The 16180-nt window shown below is 55.8% G+C and overlaps 1 long non-coding RNA gene across 1 annotated transcript; it reads left to right on the plus strand.

Annotated features, from left to right (window-relative positions):
• Positions 1–6117: 6117 nt before the first annotated feature.
• LOC109943196 (uncharacterized) lies at positions 6118–8098 on the plus strand. Its single transcript, XR_002265928.3, has 4 exons — positions 6118–6370; positions 7224–7324; positions 7483–7635; positions 7758–8098. It is a non-coding gene; the product is annotated as an uncharacterized lncRNA (long non-coding RNA).
• The last annotated feature ends 8082 nt before the right edge of the window (positions 8099–16180 follow it).

Below are 16180 nucleotides of genomic sequence, written 5' to 3' on the forward strand. Positions count from 1 at the left end.
GGCGACCCAGCGCACGACACAGCAGCGCCAGCCTGGCGCGGCGGTCAATGCGGCCAAAAGTGGGCCGGCAGTAATGACGGTGGCAGGCGGGCGGGAGCAGCGGTCACGTCGTTAGCCAAGCTCACGTCCCATCCGGGGGCAGCAAGAGAACCCCCTCTCACGGCGTGAAGACAACGCACCCGTGATCCATTCCTGAACGGCTCGCGCACGCGCGATGGCCGCCCCGCCAACCACTCGCCCTGTCGCATTAACTCCGCGGCGGGACAGGCGGTGCCTCTGGCAGGAGAAGCGGGCGACGCTTCGCCTTCGCCGTAATAACCGCGCCAAAAAAGGTACGCCGCGTCGTTCGATTTCGTATCCTTTTCCTTTTTTCTCTTTCTCTCTCTCTTGCAACAGGGACCGGGAAAGGGGGATACCCCGAAAAGGATCCTTCCCCGTGAAGGAACCAGGCTCCGAGCCTCCCTACTGATCAGAGGTTCGAAGGCTGGCCCCCCGAAGGGTTCGACAGCCGCCTCAGATCGCGTGGGCCCTACACCCACTACTGGTCAGAGGTTCGAAGGCCGGCCCCCCCGAAGGGTTCCACAGCCGCCTCAGGCTACTCGGGCTCCGCGCCCATTACTGATCAGGGGTTCGAAGGCTGGCCCCCGAAGGGTTCACAGCCGCCTCAGACGCCGAGCGAGGGATGACCATGGGTACGTTCGATACATAACCAAGGCTCGGGCTGCGCTCCCGAGGTACCCTAGGACATTTCCGAGACCAGCGGGAGCGATCTTGTAACGGAATCCCATCAGAGAGAGGCATCGAGCCCTCGGACCCCGTCGCCAGGGGATCGGGTCCGGCAGATCACCCGCAGGTACTTTTGGGCGTGCCTCTGGGCCCCTAGCCGACCCCTAACGAACGGGGCACGGACGTCCACTCGGATTACCCACTTGCAGCTCACCGGAGACACCATGTTCGGCGCCCATCGAGGGCAACATGGCGCTTTCCCCCCCTCCTCCTTGCGGAAAGGCGACGCAGGGGCGTATGTAAAAAAGCCGAGTCTGTCCCTGATCGCCCTCTCGCCCTGTGCGGAGGCTCGGGGGCAGCTCTCGCAAACCCGGCTCCGGCCGAACCGTTGACAGCGTCAACATACCAGCCCGAGAACTTGGGATCCGACCGTACGCCCGGGCTACGGCCAGCTCGCATGAGGGAACAACCAGACCAGCCGAAGCATTACGCGAGGCATTAAGACCTCGAAGGAGTGAAACCACTCCTCCGAGGCCTCGGGGGCTACACCCGGTGGGTGCGCTCGCGCGCACCCACCGGAACAAAATGCAACCGAGAAAGGCTGGTCCCCTTGCAAAAAAGTGCGACGAAAGCCTCCAAGCGAGTGCTAACACTCCCTTCGAGGCTCGGGGGCTACTGTCGGGGACCATAATTAGGGGTATCTTCAAGACTCCTAATTCTCAGCTGGTAACCCCCATCAGCATAAAGCTGCTAAGCCCTGATGGGTGCGATTAAGCCAGGGATCAGTCCATTCGAGCGACTCGATCACGCCTCGCCCGAGCCTAGCCTCGGACAAGGGCAGCCGGCCCCGGAGGATTTCCGTCTCGCCCGAGGCCCCCCTCCGACGGCAAACATATTTCCGGCTCGCCCGAGGTCCTGCCTTCGCTAAGAAGCAACCCTGACTAAATCGCCGCACCGACCGACCAAATCGCAGGAGCATTTAACGCAAAGGTGGCCTGACACCTTTATCCTGACGCGCGCCCCCCGGCAGAGCCGAAGTGACCGCCATCACTTCGCCGCTCCACTAACCGGCCTGACAGAAGGACAGCGCCGCCTGCGCCACTCCGACTGCAGTGTCACTTGGCAGAGTGAGACTGACAGGCAGTCAGGCTCTGCCAAAGGCACCATAGGAAGCTCCGCTCCGCCCGACCCAGGGCTCGGACTCGGGCTCAGTCCCGGAAGACGGCGAACTCCGCTCCGCCCGACCCAGGGCTCGGACTCGGGCTCAGCCCCAGAAGACGACGAACTCCGCTCCGTCCGACCCAGGGCTCGGACTCGGGCTCAGTCCCGGAAGACGGTGAACTCCGCTCCGCCCGACCCAGGGCTCGGACTCGGGCTTAGCCCCAGAAGACGGCGAACTCCGCTCCGCCCGACCCAGGGCTTGGACTCGGGCTCAGCCCCAGAAGACGAAGAACTCTGCTCCGCCCGACCCAGGGCTCGGACTCGGGCTCAGCCCCAGAAGACGACGAACTTCTATTCGCTCGACCCCAGGGCTCGGACTCCGCCCTGGCCTCTGCCGACGACCTCCGCCTCGCCCGACCCAGGGGCTCGGACTCGGCCTCGGCCATGGAAGACAGACTCGACCTCGGCTTCGGAGGAGCCTCCGCATCGCCCAACCTAGGGCGCAGGCCAGCCACGTCAACAGGAGGCGCCATCATCACCCTACCCCGAGCTGACTCGGGCCGCAGGGAACAAGACCGGTGTCCCATCTGGCTAGCTCCGCCAGATAGGCAATGATGGCGCCCCACATACTCTGTGACGACGGCGGCTCTCAGCCCCCTTACGGAAGCAAGAGGACGTCAGCAAGGACCCAACCGCTCCGACAGCTGTCCCTCCGCCAGGCTCCGTCGCTCCTCCGATGGCCACGACATCACACCAGCTGGGTGCCAAAATCTCTCCGGCTGCCACATCGGCATGTACTTAGGGCGCTAGCTCTCCCCCGCTAGACACATAGCACTCTGCTACACCCCCATTGTACACTTGGATCCTCTCCTTGCGCCTATAAAAGGAAGGACCAGGGCCCTCTTAGGGAGGGTTGGCCGCGCGGGGACGAGGACGAGACAGGCGCTCTCTTGGGGCCGCTCGCTTCCCTCTCCCGCGTGGACGCTTGTAACCCCCTACTGCAAGCGCACCCGACCTGGGCGCGGGACGAACACGAAGGCCGCGGGATTCCCACCTCTCTCACGCCGGCCTCCGGCCGCCTCGCTTCTTCCGCCCTTCGCGCTCGCCCTCGCGCTTGACCCATCTGGGCTGGGGCACGCGGCGACACTCACTCGTCGGCCCGAGGGACCCCCCGGTCTCGAAACGCCGACAGTATTGCTACATCCCATTGTACACCTGGACCCTCTCCTTGCATCTATAAAAGGAAGGGCAAGGGCACTCATACGGGAAGGGTGGTCGCGCTGGACTCCCTCTCTCCCTCGCGAACGCTTGTAACCCCTACTGCAAGCGCACCCACTCTGGCGCAGGATAACACGAGCCGAGGTTTACCCCCCTTCGTGTCTCGTCTCGCGCCAACCCATCTGGGCTAGGGCACGCAGCGACAATTTTACTCGTCGGTCCAGGGACCCCCCGGGGTCGAAACACCGACAGTTGGCGCGCCAGGTAGGGGCCTGCTGCATGTTGACGAACAACTTCCTGTCGAGTTCCAGATGGGTAGTCTCCAGCAACCTCTTCAGCCCGGGACGCTGCTCCGTTTCGGGAGTCTCGAGTTCATGTCCCTCGACGATAGCTATGACATGGTACTCCTTCCCCCGCAGCGCGACAGCGACAACGACGGCCGTCAACCCGCCTGGCGGCGGCGGACTCGGCGACGTCTTCCCCCCATGGTGGAAGAGTAGCATCCGGGTTTGTCCCGTCGCCTTCCTCGCCGCAGGAGAAGGAGGCGGGGCAACCGTGGCCAAGCAGGAGGCGGCACCTCGTCGGCTGTCGAGCGAGTCGACGACGCCGACACCCCAGCGGAGAACGTGTCGGGCGTTGACCTCACGCTCGAGACAACGACGAGCGTCGTTTCCCCGCAACACGCCAACCCCAAGCGGACAGATGACGCCAGCTATAGGTGTACATTTGTGCTGTGCCTAATAGGCTGGCCCAAAGCACACAATTTTTGGCACGACACAGATCTGGCACGGTCCAACCTAATTGTGGGCCTGGGCTGGCACGACCCAATATGTGGGCCATGCCTGGGCCTCAAGTCAAGCCCATGGGCCGGCCTGGCACGGCCCATTTAACTAGGGCCCATCGAGACCCACTAAATATAGACTTAGTATTTAACTCTGGCTCGTTAAAGCCTACATGAGCAGCACAATTTGGAGAATCTAGAGCTTCAATAGACCTTCGGAGAATCAATACCTAGATGGGGATAGTAAATAGTGATGATGATCATTGTATATGTATTATGTATGACTGTATAGTCTCTACTACTCTATAAGGGTACAGTGTAGGCGTCCACCACTTGCTTCACCATGGCTCCGCTTGCCCCCGCCTCCGCCCCCGCGCCACGAAGCCCCCTCCTACGCGCCCTGTCCGAAAGGCATCGACCCCACGCCCGTCCTACTCGTGATTATAGGTGTACATTCGGGCCGCCCGGCCCGGCCCGGCCCGGCCCAAGCCTGAAAAGGCCCGTATTGTTTGAATTTCGGGCCGGCCCGGCCCGTTTGAATTTCGGGCCGTGCCGGGCCGGCCCATGGGCCTCGCCCTCGGCCCACGGCCCGGCCCGTAATTGCTTAAACGTGTCGGGCTCATTTCGGGCGGCCCGAAATTATAAAAGCCCGAAATTCAATTTTTGGCCCGAAATTCACATTAGGGCCCGAAATTCAGTTTTTGGCCCAAAATTCACATTAGAGCCCTAAATTCAAAAAAATAATAAAACAAATAAAAGATAAGACGCATAAATTTGAACAAAATCAAACTTAATATTTGTATTAAAGTTACCACAGCTATGCAATGACTACCTCGTTTATAAATCATTTTGCTAGAAGGAAAAAGAGTATAATCAGCTCTATACAAAGTTCGTAAGTTCAATTTATTGTCTAATATTCATAACAAAAGTAAAATTACATCACACACTCTAATTCAAAGCTAAAAAAATATCTAACTAGCATTATCTCTATCTTTGTGTTCTTTATCAAGTATATGAAAGTGTGGAATGAAGTGTGGTTTTAATAAATATATGGGCCTTTTCGTGTCTGCCTTAAACGGGCCGTGCTCGTGCCCGCCCATGGGCCGTGACCTCGGTCTAAACCCGGCCCGATATAACGGGCCGTGCCGGCCTGACACTAAATTATTTCGGGTTGTGCCGTGTCTGGGCCGTGTTTTTTTTTCGTGCTTCGGACCGGCCCATCAGGCCCGGGCCAAATGTACACCTATACTCGTGATGCCCCCTAGCCGCACCCCAACAAACGTTGCAAATGCCTCGCTCACGGTGCCCCACAGCTGCGCGATGCCCGCCCCCATTCCCGCCCCGACAGATCGTGTTCGTCCTCTAGATCGCTGAGACGACCGTCGTCTCCTCCTTGCCCCGCTCGCGCAAAGCCCGGGCCCTCCCACCCGATATCGCAACAGAGGTCCACCCCGCCCCTCTGTTTAATCCCGCGTGACATGCATCAGATGCAGATGCAACACCGCCACGACGTCGAACGGTGATAGTGAGATGTCCCACGCCACCTCCTCCTCTGCGCTCCCCGTTCCCCAGGTCGCGCGCACCTGCTCCCGCACCGGAGAACCCACCGCACGTCGGCCTCGTCCCGAGATGGCGGCGACGCTGTGCTTCATGGGGGTTGCGAGGGAGTCTCTGTCTCTGGACGCGCCCGTCGCCGCCCCCAAGCTCGGGAGGGAGCGGCGCTCGGCCCTCGCGAGCGCGAACTCGGGGCCACAATGCTGGAGGTGGAGGGGCCTGGCGATGCGCTGCCAGACGGGGTCCACCGCAGCGCCCTTCCTCAGGACGGAGGAGGCCCCCGCGGCCGCGTCGGGGGCAAGGAATGCCCAGGCGGGGTTCACCATCGTCATGAAGTTCGATGGCTCGTCGCTCGCTTCAGTCGAGCGGATGCGGGAGGTGGCTGGCCTCATTCTTAGTGCAGGGGAAAGGACACGCCTTCCTCTCGACCGCACGGAAGGGAAGATTCATACCACAGCCGACAGAGTCAGGCGCAAGATGGCTATCACAGAACCGATATAGAGATTGATGTGTTTGCCGTGCGCTCCGGCATCAGCGATTCCGACAGGCCCCACGGCGGTCGCAACCCAGCCAGCGGCGAGAACCCTGGGACAAGGACAATTACTAGCGTCGGCGCTACAACAAGCGGATCAGGCCAAGAGGACCTGCTTGTGGCCACCAATATTACAAAGGCGTGTAAGAGTGAATCCAGTCTCGCTGCTCCGCCATCGAAGCCGTCTGTATCTTTTTGTTTTGTTTTGGTCGGAGTTTATTTGCTCTAGAGAGACCAGTCACCTGGTATGGAACATCTACTAATTTCAGAGAATTTTGCATGTTCGTCTCGGTGTGTCGTTACACAATTTGCGGATGCTGCAACGACACTGAAGCCTGCGTAGAGGTGACGGGCGGCGAAGAAGCTAGCCAAGCTGTGAAAACGGACATAGACATATGGTAGGTTATCCTGTATCCTTTTCAATCGAATGTAGGATTGGATACACATAATTATAAATCGATTGTTTCAGGTATGTTGTTGTTTGCTCCACTCTGCTCTTGGAACGCCTCAGCTGTTCCTCTTGCTCTATCATGAATGCTTCTGTTAGCCATACAACGTGAGCTCAGGGATATCTTTTTCCGAAACAGTGCAAAACCCAATTAGTTAAATGATATTTTTAGTGGAAATGTAGATACTAGATTTTACTAGGACTACGAACTCGGCTCTTAGTCCATTTCTGTATAACAGTAATTGGATACTCATTCTATTCACAGACTCTTCAAGAGTAAGAGAGCTCTCATGATTTCGTTCATCATGGCTTGTTGATGCTAAGAGAGCACTGTGCAAATCTTGGCACTTCACCTGTTCTCACATTGCCTCCTTCTGTTGACAATCACAGATGCCCACTAGAAAATAGTAATCCTCTTGGATCATCTTAGTCAGCTATTTGGAAATCAAACAGGTGCATATATCTGGTAGTGGGTTTGAACAAGTCTATCCTATGTCTTATGAAATCGTAGTTTTGGGGCAAAACATGAAGCTGTACTGTACTGTTCATCACTCCATCGTCTCAATACACACGAGACCAGAATCCAGGAATGGGCTGCAGACTTGCGTGTTACTTTATTTAGTAGTTTAGGACTTCTGATGTTGGTTTCTAGGGGATTATGTAATAGGGTTGTTTGCTCTATTCTAAGAATTTTAATCTGCATGACCCAACAATCACCCTAGAAATTAGTGATTCGGGACAGTTGAGGTTCTCGATATTTGGCCTACTTGCCAATTAATTTATTTTTCTTGTGGTCCTTGTAGGGGTTTGTGCTAGAGGATGCTAAAGGTCTATCACTTAATGGGGACCTCAATGTGCATCCAGTGATTGCAAGGTCTTTTCCCCTACACATCCAATCTTTTTGGTAAGATGGTGAAATGGATTTGCCCACTTTAAGATTGAGCATACTGAGGTGTATGTGTGTATTTATGTTTGTGTTTACCTCCTAATTTTTGTCCTATATATTTTTATTTTTTTGCATGATAACTGGGAATTGTATGTTGTGTCACGACCATCCAACAGTTTATGAACTATACTCATCAAGTCTTGGTGGTGTTCCTAATGCAAATGGGGATTCAATGACAACACGAGTAGCTGTTGATCACCATATGCATCAAGATTTTTCAACCAACAAGTAAAAGTTCAGACATGTCTTTCAGTCACATTATTGCTCTGGTATACATTCTGCTTTATTAATGATCTTTCAAAACAATTCAGATTAAAGCATTTAACTTTGGCACAACTACATAATCAGCCAAAATATGAAGCTTAGTTTCTCACGATAAAGACCTTGGTAGGATGTCAAGGAGCACCCTGTCGTCATCTATATGAAGGGTTATCCTGATGCTCCTAGGTGTGGGTTCATTGCATTAGGAGTGAAGGTCGTCCAGCAATATGGTAATTTGTCTATAAGTGCGGCTTATTTCAAATGCAAGTTACGGTGGTATCGTCTTCAAGCACACCTCTTCAAGCAGCAATTGCCGATGTTCAAAAGGTATCGTAGTTTAACACACAAGTTACTGTGGTTTGTCAAAAAAAGAACAATAGCACATCTTGCTGTTATCATACCACTTTAATTTGTTGAAAGGAAAAGGTTCCAAATAGAAGGCGAATGTTGAGTTGTAACTCATTTGTATTTTTTCGGTGCTTGGTGGGGAAGTAAAATACTCTTCTAAAAGTGTTGTGGAGTTCCTGTTTCGAATCCTAATTTGGCAGATACGATACCTCTGCATGTAGGATCTGAGGCTTACTATTACCGTTGATACACATCCTATGCTCGCTGAACTACTACAGAGATGTGGAGTTCTTCGTTTCTATGTAATCGTTGTGCACTAATATTTTGCAGAATATTTTGTGTGTCGTTGCAAAGCATGGGCACATACCTAGTACATATTTAAACACTGAATGGAGAACTGAATATTATTTCTAAGCTAGTTGTAATATTTTTTTTCTTTCTGACCAAAGGTTTTTAATATGCATCCACAAAACATTTTAGTTTTATTTTGGTCATATATATTCTATACTTTTGTTTTTGTATTACTGTTGTATGTATATAGAGTGGTCTGGCACATTAAGGCATTTTAGTCTATTTGGGCCGGCCTAGCACACATAACTAATTGTGGGTCGTGCCGTGGGCCGATGACAGGGCACATGTGCTGGCAAGGCACGACCCATAATTAGATATGTGCTTTTGTGTGCCGTGCCTTTGTAGGCCGTGCTTTTGTGGGCTCGTGCCGTGCCGGCCCAGGTCGGCCCACATGTACAAGTATAACGCCAGCATGCTCACGAAGGGCCTGCTGGGCGTTAGCCTTGTACCTGAGATAACGGTGCAGTCCGTCCCTGACGCGACTTCGTCACAGTCCATCGATCGAGAGGTACCGTCCGTTTTCCACCCTATGCCTTTTAGATTCAGCTTCGATCCACCAATCGATCTCGCTTCGGTGAGCGCTTTCATAAAGGCATATCCTAACCTTCCGGGGTACCATATGTGGTCAACATGGGATCGACTGACGGCCGTCTCGACCTATGGGCCCCCGGGCTCCGAGGAAGACGACGAGCCCGACTCTGGTTGGGATTTCTCTGGGCTCGGTAATCCTAGTGCCATGCGAGACTTCATGACCGCATGTGACTACTGCCTCTCCGATTGCTCCGATGATGGCCACAACCTTGACGACGAAGGTTGTGGCCCAAGTCGCGAATGTTTCCACGTCGATCTAGGGGGTCACTGAAAGGGAAATGTACCCTTGGGACATTTCTATAAGATTTTGGTGATTAAGTGCTCCACACAAATTCTTTGAGTAATATTTGTGCCAAAGACTTAAGAAGTGCAAATCAAGAGTAAAGGTATGTTTCTAAGACTTAGTACATTGTTTTGGAGACTAATGTATTGTGTCTAAGTGCTAGAAACAGGAAAAGACCAATTTGGAAAAGACTTGGTTGAGCAGCCAAGACTCTGCGCAGTCTGGGTGCACCGGACTGTCCGGTGGTACACCGGACAGTGTCCAGTGGTGCAGGCTGGCTCTGGCGAACTAGCTGCTCTCGGGTTTCATCGGCGGCGTACGGCTATAAATCATCGGACTGTCCGGTGGTGCACCGGACTGTCCGGTGAGCCAATAGTCGGCCCGGCCAACAGTCGGCCGCGTAATCCGCGCGCGACGCGTGGCAGAGCCAACGGTCAGAAGGGGGCACCGGACTGTTCGGTGCGCCAACGGCTCTGGATCTTCAACGGTTGGCTACGCCAAAATAGGAAAGAAATCCGCACCGGACAGTGTCCGGTGGTGCACCGGACTGTCCGGTGCGCCAGTCGACAGAAGGCAAGAATTGCCTTCCTAGAATGCTCTCAACGGCTCCTAGCTGCCTTGGGGCTATAAAAGGGACCCCTAGGCGCATGGAGGAGTACACCAAGCATTCTCTAAGCATTCCTAAGCACCAAGACTCCAATTCCGCGCATTTGATTCTTTGTGATAGCAACTAGAGCTCCATTTGAGTAGAGAACTCTCCGGGTTGTGTTGTGAGCTCGAGTTGTGACTTGTGTGCATGTTTGTGCTCTGATTTTGTGTCTTGTGTGCGTTGCTCATCCCAGCCTTACTTCCGTGCTTATTTGTGAACATCAAATTGTAAGGGTGAGAGGCTCCAAGTTGTGGAGATTCCTCGCAAGCGGGATATAGTAAACAAAGCAAAACACCGTGGTATTCAAGTGGGTCTTTGGACCACTTGAGAGGGGTTGATTGCAACCCTCGTCCGTTGGGACGCCACAACGTGGAGTAGGCAAGTGTTGGACTTGGCCGAACCACGGGATAAACCACTGTGCCTATCTGTGTTGATCTTCTTGTGGTTATCGTGTCTTGCAAGAACTCCTCTCTAGCCACTTGGCTTTATTGTGCTAACTCCTAATCAAGTTTTGTGGCATTAAGTTTCAAGTTTTTACAGGATCACCTATTCACCCCCCCTCTAGGTGCTCTCAGTCACGACGAAGGCACCACCTTGGTATGCCGGAGGACGATGATCCCCCTGGGCCTGCGCCTCGCGTTGACATCTTGCGAGAGCTAGTTGTGGTCCCAGTCCCTGCGGGGGGTCAGGACACACAGCTCGAGCAAATCCGCGAGATGCAGGCCAAGCTCGACGAGGAAGTAGGACAACTTGTGCAGCTCCAGCAAAACATCGAGCAGGAGTGGGAAGACCGAGCACTAGCCGGAGAAGCGCGTCATCAGGCCCAGGACGTCCAGCGCCGTATCACTGGCGATACCAGGGCAAGGCTGCCCCCGGCTTCCAGTGGTGTCGGCCAGAACCTGGTTGCAGCGGCAATACTACTCCGAGCGATGCCAGAGCCATCCATCACCGAGGGGTGGCGTATCCAGGGAGAACTCAAGAATCTCCTGGAGGATGCCGCGGTCCGACAGGCCGAGAGCTCTGCCTCCCGAAGGCAAGGGTACCCCCCGAAGCATCGCGCCGCGACTTCTCGATTCATGCGGGAAGCCTTGGTTCACACCGGGCGCACGCGGGACACGACGCCTGTGGCCCCGGGTCGCCTCGACAACAAGCACCGCCGCCACGACCGTCGAGCCCGCCTCGACGAAAAGGTACGCCGAGGCTACCACCCCAGGCGTGGGGGACGCTACGACAGTGGGGAGGATTGGAGCCCCTCGCCCGAACCACCTGGTCCGCAAGCCTTCAGCCGGACCATACGACGGGCGCCGTTCCCGACCGGCCGGTTCTGAGCCCCGACTACCATCACCAAGTACTCGGGGGAAACAAGGCTGGAACTATTGCTTGCGGACTATCGGCTGGCCTGCCAGCTAGGTGGAATGGATGATGACAACCTCATCATCTGCAACCTCCCCCTGTTCCTCTCCGACGCCGCCCGAGCCTGGCTGGAGCATCTGCCTCCTGCGCAGATTTCCAACTGGGACGATCTGGTCAAAGCCTTCGCTGGAAACTTCCAGGGCACATACGTGCGCCCTGGGAACTCCTGGGATCTCCGAAGCTGCCGCCAGCGGCCAGGAGAATCCCTGTGGGACTACATTCGGCGGTTTTCGAAGCAGCGCACCGAGCTGCCAACCATCACCGACTCGGATGTTATCGGCGCGTTCCTCGCCGACACCACTTGCCGCGACCTGGGTTGCAAGACTCCCACCAGGGCGAGCGAGTTGATGGACATCGCCACCAAGTTCGCCTCTGGTCAGGAGGCGGTCGAGGCCATCTTCCGGAAGGACAAACAGCCTCAGGGACGCCAGCAGGAAGACGTCCCCGAGGCGTCCGCCCAGCGCGGCACGAAGAAGAAAGGCAAGAAGAAGTCACAAGCGAAACGCGACGCCGCCGACACAGATCTTGTCGCTGCCGCCGAGCACAGGAACCTTCGGAAGCCTCCCGGAGGGGCCAACCTGTTCAACAAGATGCTCAAGGAGTCGTGCCCCTATCATCAGGGTCCTGTGAAGCACACCCTTGAGGAATGCGTCATGCTTCGGCGCTACTTCCATATGGCCGGGCCCCCGACGGAAGGTGGCAAAGGCCATGACAACGACAAGAAAGAGGGCAACAAGGCAGAGGAGTTCCCCGAGGTCCATGACTGTTTCATGATCTACGGTGGGCAAGTGGCGCACGCCTCGGCTCGGCACCGCAAGCAGGAGCGCCGGGAGGTCTGCTCGGTGAAGGTGGCGGCGCCAGTCTACCTAGACTGGTCCGACAAGCCCATCACCTTCGACCAAGGCGACCACCTCGACCGCGTGCCGAGCCTAGTAAAGTACCAGCTCATTGTCGACCCCGTCATCGGCAACGTCAGGCTCACCAAGGTCCTCATGGACAGAGGCAGCAGCGTCAACATCATCTATGCCGAGACCCTCGGGCTTTTGCAGATCGATCTGTCCACGATCCGGGCCGGTGCGGCGCCCTTTCATGGGATCATCCCCAGGAAGCGTGCCCAGCCCCTTGGACAACTCGATCTGCCTGTCAGCTTCGGGACTCCCTCCAACTTCCGAAAGGAAACCCTCACGTTCGAGGTGGTCGGATTCCGAGGAACCTACCACGTGGTGCTCGGGAGACCGTGCTACGCCAAGTTCATGGTCGTCCCCAACTACACCTACCTCAAGCTCAAGATGCTGGGCCCCAACGGGGTCATCACCGTCGGATCCACATACCGACACGCGTACGAATGCGACATGGAGTGTGTGGAGTACGCTGAGGCCCTCGCCGAGTCTGAGGCCCTCATCGCCGACCTGGAGTGCCTCTCCAAGGAGGTGCCAGATGCGAAGCGCCACGCCGGCAACTTCGAGACAGCAGAGGTGGTTAAGTTCGTCCCTCTCGACCCCAGCAACGACACCTCCAAGCAAGTTTGGATCGGCTCCGAGCTCGACCCCAAATAGGAAGCAGTGCTCGTCGACTTTCTCCGCACGAACGCCGAGGTTTTTGCGTGGAGTCCCTCGGACATGCCTGGCATACCGAGGGATGTCGCCGAGCACTCGCTGGATATCTGAGCTGGAGCCCGACCCGTGAAGCAGGCTCTGCGCCGTTTCGATGAAGAAAACCGCAGAGCCATAGGCAAGGAGATCCACAATCTGATAGCTGCGGGGTTCATCAAAGAGGTATTCCATCCTGAATGGTTAGCCAACCCTGTGCTTGTGAAAAAGAAAGGTGGGAAATGGAGGATGTGTGTAGACTACACTAGTCTAAACAAAGCATGTCCGAAGGTTCCCTACCCTCTGCCTCGCATCGATCAAATCGTGGATTCCACTGCTGGGTGCGAAACCCTGTCATTCCTCGACGCCTACTCAGGGTATCACCAAATCAAGATGGAAAAGTCCGACCAGCTCGCGACTTCTTTCATCACAACTTTTGGCATGTACTGCTATATTACTATGCCATTTGGTTTGAGGAATGCAGGTGCGACATACCAAAGGTGCATGAACCACGTGTTCGGAGAGCACATCGGCCGAACGGTCGAGGCCTACGTCGATGATATCGTAGTCAAGACGAGAAAAGCCTCTGACCTCCTCTCTGACCTTGAAACGACATTCAAGTGTCTGAGGGCCAAGGGCGTGAAACTCAACCCCGAGAAATGTGTCTTCGGAGTCCCCTGAGGCATGCTCCTGGGGTTCATCATCTCCGAGCGGGGCATCGAGGCCAACCCGGAGAAAATCGCAGCCATCACCAACATGGGGCCTATCAAAGACTTGAAAGGAGTACAAAGGGTCATGGGATGCCTTGCGGCTCTGAGCCGCTTCATCTCGCGCCTCGGCGAAAGAGGCCTACCCTTGTATCGCCTCTTAAGGAAGACCGAGCGCTTCTCTTGGACCCCCGAGGCCGAGGAAGCCCTCGGAAACTTAAAGGCACTCCTTGCGAGTGCGCCCATCTTGGTGCCCCCCGCTGCAGGAGAAGCCCTCTTGATCTACGTAACCGCAACCACTCAGGTGGTTAGCGCCGCGATCGTAGTCGAGAGACGAGAAGAAGGGCATGCACTGCTCGTCTAGAGGCCGGTCTACTTCATCAGCGAAGTGCTATCCGAGACCAAGATCCGCTACCCGCAAATTCAGAAGCTACTGTACGCAGTAATTTTGACACGACGAAAGTTGCGACACTACTTCGAGTCTCATCCGGTGACTATGGTGTCATCCTTCCCCCTGGGGGAGATCATCCAGTGCCGAGAGGCCTCGGGTAGGATAGCAAAATGGGCGGTGGAGATCATGGGCGAGACAATCTCGTTCGCTCCTCGGAAGGCCATCAAGTCCCAAGTCTTGGCAGACTTCGTGGCTGAATGGGTCGACACCCAGCTACCAACAGCTCCGATCCAACCGGAACTCTGGACCATGTACTTCGATGGGTCGCTGATGAAAACAGGAGCAGGTGCGGGCCTGCTCTTCATCTTGCCCCTCGGGAAGCACCTCTGCTATGTGCTGCGCCTCCATTTCCCGGCGTCAAACAACATGGCCGAGTACGAGGCTCTGGTTAACGGGTTGAGCATCACCATCGAGCTAGGGGTTCGGCGCCTCGACGCTCATAGCGACTCGCAGCTTGTCATCGACCAAGTCATGAAGAACTCCCACTGCCGCGACCGGAAGATGGAGGCCTACTGCGACGAGGTTCGGCGCCTGGAAGACAAGTTCTACGGACTCGAGCTCAACCACGTCGCCCGACGGCACAACAAGACTGCGAACGAGCTGGCTAAGATAGCCTCGAGGCGGACAACGGTTCCCCCGGATGTCTTCTCCAGAGACATACATCAACCCTCCGTCAAGACTGACGACACGCCCGAGCCCGAGGAGGCCTCGGGCCAGCCCAAGGAGGCCTCGGCCCAGCCCGAGGCACCCTTGGCCGCCGAGGGTGAGGCACTGCGTGTCGAGGGAGAGCGGAATGGGGTCACGCCTAATCGAAACTGGAAGACCCCATACTTGCAATACCTCCACGGAGGAGAGCTCCCCCTCGACAAAGCCGAAGCTTGGCGACTGGCGCGGCGCGCCAAGTCGTTCGTCTTACTGGGCGATAAAAAGGAGCTCTACCACCACAGCCCCTCAGGCATTCTCCAACGATGCCTATCCATCGCCGAAGGGCAGGAGCTATTGCAAGAGATACACTCGGGGGCTTGCGGTCACCAAGCAGCACCTCGAGCCCTCGTTGGGAACGCCTTCCGACAAGGCTTCTACTGGCCCACCGTGGTGCCCGACGCCACTAGGATTGTACGCTCCTGCCAGGGGTGTCAATTATACGCGAGACAGAAGCACCTGCCCGCTCAGGCCCTGCAGACAATACACATCACTTGGCCGTTTGCTGTGTGAGGTCTGGATCTCGTCGGTCCCTTACAGAAGGCACCCGGGGGCTTCTTGCACCTGTTGGTCGCCATCGACAAATTCTCCAAGTGGATCGAGGTCCGACCTCTAACCAGCATCAGGTCCGAGGAGGCGGTGGCGTTCTTCACCAACATCATCCATCGCTTTGAGGTCCCGAACTCCATCATCACCGACAATGGCACCCAGTTCACTGGAAAGAAGTTCCTGGACTTCTGCGAGGACCACCACATCCGAGTGGACTGGGCCACCGTGGATCACCCCATGACAAATGGGCAGGTGGAGCGTGCCAACGGCATGATTCTGCAGGGACTTAAGCCGAGGATCTACAACGACCTCAACAAGTTCGGCAAGCGGTGGATGAAGGAACTACCATCAGTGGTCTGGAGTCTGAGGACGACGCCAAGCTGGGCCACGGGTTTCTCACCGTTTTTTCTAGTCTATGGGGCCAAGGCTATCTTGCCCACAGACTTAGAATACGGTTCCCCGAGGACAAGGGCGTACGACGACCAAAGCAACCAGACCAGCCGAGAAGACTCGCTGGACCAACTGGAAGAGGCCCGGGATGTGGCCTTGCTACACTCGGCGCGATATCAGTAGTCTCTGCGACGCTACCACGCCCGAGGGGTTCGGCCCTGAGACCTCCAAGTGGGAGACTTGGTGCTTCGGCTGTGGCAAGACGCCTGAGGGTGCCACAAGCTTACTCCTCCCTGGGAGGGGCCATTCATCATCGCCAAGATTTTGAAGCCCGGAACATACAAGCTGGCCAACGATCAAGGCGAGGTCTACAACAATGCTTGGAACATACGACAGCTACGTCGCTTTTACACTTAAGATGTTTTCAAGTCGTTCATATACCTCGTTTTCTATACATACACAAATAAAGTCTAACCGTCAAGGAAGGGTCAGCCTTGCCTCAGCAAAGCCCGACCCTCCCTCAGGGGCTA

This window comes from Zea mays, chromosome 10, assembly GCF_902167145.1.
Source record: "Zea mays cultivar B73 chromosome 10, Zm-B73-REFERENCE-NAM-5.0, whole genome shotgun sequence".
Lineage (NCBI taxonomy): Eukaryota > Viridiplantae > Streptophyta > Magnoliopsida > Poales > Poaceae > Zea > Zea mays.